The sequence below is a fragment of the Nicotiana tomentosiformis genome, chromosome 1 (genome assembly GCF_000390325.3).
Source record: "Nicotiana tomentosiformis chromosome 1, ASM39032v3, whole genome shotgun sequence".
Lineage (NCBI taxonomy): Eukaryota > Viridiplantae > Streptophyta > Magnoliopsida > Solanales > Solanaceae > Nicotiana > Nicotiana tomentosiformis.
Genome location: NC_090812.1, coordinates 31,192,251 through 31,195,975, shown reverse-complemented (window position 1 = coordinate 31,195,975; position 3,725 = coordinate 31,192,251). Strand labels below are relative to the sequence as shown.

At 32.9% G+C, this 3,725-nt stretch overlaps 1 long non-coding RNA gene across 1 annotated transcript; it reads left to right on the top strand.

Moving 5' to 3' along the window:
- Positions 1-593: 593 nt before the first annotated feature.
- Positions 594-1,859, top strand: LOC138906569 (uncharacterized). Its single transcript, XR_011414025.1, has 2 exons — positions 594-904; positions 1,570-1,859. It is a non-coding gene; the product is annotated as an uncharacterized lncRNA (long non-coding RNA).
- The last annotated feature ends 1,866 nt before the right edge of the window (positions 1,860-3,725 follow it).

Sequence of the window (3,725 nt, the reverse complement as noted above, 5' to 3'; positions counted from 1 at the left end):
ATACATTTTGATATGGTATTTATTTTGAGTGGAACATTTTTTATAAAAAAGTTTGAAAAATATAATTTTATATAGTTATTAATATTACTACTCCCGAATATGCTTTAAATTATAGACATAATATAAGAAAGTTTATGAGATATTCTTTATTGTAAAGATAGAAATTATTTTCTTACAAGAAAAGAAGGTTATCTTTTTGTTGTTTTGAGAATTAAGCGTACAAAAATTTATACTCTTTATACGAGATTTGCAAAATTAGAAGTTGATAAAATATATGTATTTTTATATGGATATTTTAATGAAATAATAATGTATGTATTAATTTTATATGGTACCATAATTTATTATTTTAATAGTAGTATTTTAGGATGAGGACAAGATTTTTAAGTTTTCTTGATATTATCCATGCTGGTTCAGGTGATAGTGTCTACTCAATTAGATATCTATTTATTATTATATTAATAAAATTGTAAGAAGAGTCAATCAACTTTGTGGATAAGATCAAAGTCCATTTTCTTTAATTTAACGAATGATCCACCTTTATATGCTTATAACCTATGTGACTCATCATTTTGTTTAGTTGATGTGTTTTCTTGAGAATTAGTGGCTAAGGCTTTTAGAAAGGAAAAGTTTATGCCTTATAAAAGACCCATATGCAATAATGTTCTCTTCTTCATCTCTATATCAACTTACATCAATTTAGTTCACGTTCTACTCCTCCTTCCAAGATCAAATATTGTAATCTTCCTCTGTCGATTTCATGGTTATCACGTCGATGTCCTCTGAATCTTAGCAAGCCAAATATTACTTTGTAATGAAGTAAGGTGTCGGGAAGCTTTAAAGAAGTTTATCTAGGTTCGATTTGTTGTCTATGATCTTCTACGAAATCATACGAACAATTAAGGTATGTTAAGGCTATTCCTTCTTTCCTTTTGGCATGATCCCTATGATACAAATAAAACGAGCAAATGCACAACTTTCATAAATGTCTTTTTTCATAGAAGCACTATGGGTGCCTATGTTGTTGATTCCCCATATGTCTTATTATTATATCTTCTTTTCATGGTCTCAGAAAAATACGTAGCTGATAAAGTTTATCCGAAGGCATATTGATCTTATGACATTCCGAGAGATCTTATTGACTTACTTATTATGCATTGCATTCATTTATACATGTACATTGACTCATGACCAGATGGCGTTATATACGAGTATATTATATGTATATAGGGTATGGAAAAAGGTTATGGCATTATACACGCACCACCACCTGGTCAGTTGGTATACATTAGTGATTTTGCCCACAGAGGCTGAGATGATATGATGGGATGCCCTCAGAGGCTTGATGATGTTATGTACGCATAGACTTATGCATTATATGACATTTATACACATATGCATGACATTATAAATATTTCATAATTTACAGAGCTATCCAGACTTACAGGTTGAGTCATTTACTCCATGTTTCTTTCATGTCCTTTATATACTGGTTTACATGCCTTATATACTCGGTACATTATTCGTACTGACGTCCTTTTGTTGTGAACGTTGCATTCATGCATGCAGGTATAGATAATCAGTTTGGCGAGCCCTCATAGTAGACGAGGTTAGCATTCAGCGAAGGATCAGTAAGACTCCACTTCATTCGGAGTGCAGCCGAGTCTATAAGTCATCGTGTCAGAGTTTTGCTATAGACTTATGGGTAGGTCGGGTCCCTGTCCTGACCATGTTTTGATGTCAAATAATCTTAGAGGCTTTGTTGACACAGGTTTATTATGCACAGTATATCAGAGGCCTTGACGACCATATGTATTCATGTTTTAAATATGATGGTTCGCTGATACAGTGTTTGCATACTTAAAGTTGTACATTATGAGGTGTGGACATGTTGGCCCATGATAGTTACAAAAGGAATGAGTTCAGCCAACTCGACCTATGTATGTTCTAGTTTTGGTCGAATGATCATGAGTTACAGAGTGGTTCGCTCGGGCCAGCACGACACCGGATGCCAACCGCGCCTCCCCAGGTTTGGGGCGTGGCAAAAATAAAAAACCCTCAACTTATTTTGATCCAGAAAGACGTAACATGCATGTTCGGCATAGTTTGGGGATTATATGTCCTTTTCAAACCCTGGATTTTCTTGCTAACTTTGGATAATACACTAAGAGGTTGTTTGGTTCAAAAAAAAAAAAAATCAAATTCAATATTGCCGAGGGATTTTTACCTTCCTATACACTATTTGAAACTTTATTACCCTCCCTACTCAAGTTTCAATTTAATTACATAGGTATCTACAATTTACCAATTATATACATTTTAAAAATTTAATGAGAATCAATTAACTCCTATAATCTGGCTAACGTACATAACCCACTCCCCCCACGTTTCTCTGTCCATACCCCCCACGATTCTTTACTCTCTCCCTCCATTAACGCTCTCTTCCATTTTTGTTCAAAAATCTTTTATAATCTCTCTCAATTTTTCTGAATTCTCGCTCAAAATCCTACGAAATCAGTAACAACTTAAAATTTTCCTTCCCTTACAATGAAGAAGAAAGGAGTTCCGAAGAATAGCCCTAAAAAATCTAATGTTGGTGATATTCCTACTTTTGATTTAGGTGTTTTCTCACAGGATTCACCCAAAAAGTAGTGAAATCGACACATGCAAAACCAGAGATAAAGTCCAAGGTTTCCCCTCATGAAGCTAGGGTAGAAGCTCGAACAAAACTCAAGCATGACAAAGATGTTGGTGAATCTTCGACATCTGCTAAATCAGTAAAGCGGAAGGGTAAAGAAATTGCTCGTGATGATGATTTCGTCGAAGAAGAAGTTATCCCGAAACCTGCAAAAAAAATCAAAGTTACTCCTACTGTCAAACCTTCAAAAAAGAAGAAGGTTCAAAAATCTCCTAAAATCATACCCCAACAGTCATTGGAGAAGGTAAAATTTTAGTAGTTACAATTTTGGTTCTTTTTTTTTTAGTTACAAAACTTGTTCTCATTCTCATGACTATACATATTTTTTATTTTTCTGTATTTATAGAAATTTTGTCTACATTGTGTATATTTATTGTTGGTTATCAACTTTTCTACATTTCCCTAGAAATTGTAGATTTCTTGTATATTATTCAAAATTATTTTGTTAGAGAATATACTGCATGATTTAGTTGGTTTTATTGGTTATTATTTGCTCTATTTGTAGATGTTAGTTTTATTTTCTGTAAATAAATTGTATATATTATGTCTAGTTGTTAGTTTCTAATTTCTTGCTCTAAACATAATTTTATCAGTGCATTTGTAGCTTCAATGTAGTCAGTTGTTATATATGTTTAGTAATTTTGCAACTTACTTGTATGCAATATATTAATGTCTTTCTGACTGTAGCTAAAGTGTAGTAGAATTGTGATTATTTTGTTTTTTTTGGTCTTTAAACAAGTTTTATTAACTTACTGTTTCTTTTGGTGCAAAATTGAACATTTTTTTGCACCACATGATGTTGATTATGGCATTACTAGGTTTCAGACATTATCCGACCCTGCTGTTCCTGGCCAAATCAAGGTGTTATTGTCTGAAAATGGGTTAAAGTTATTTAAGAAGACATGTTTTGGGCATTTTCTTTCCCTTCCCAAAATATGTATCCAAAATCAGGCAATTCACCTTCTCATCAAGTATGAATTGAACGCATCCGGTTCTCATTTTTTTTACAGCACAGATAAAGGGTGAG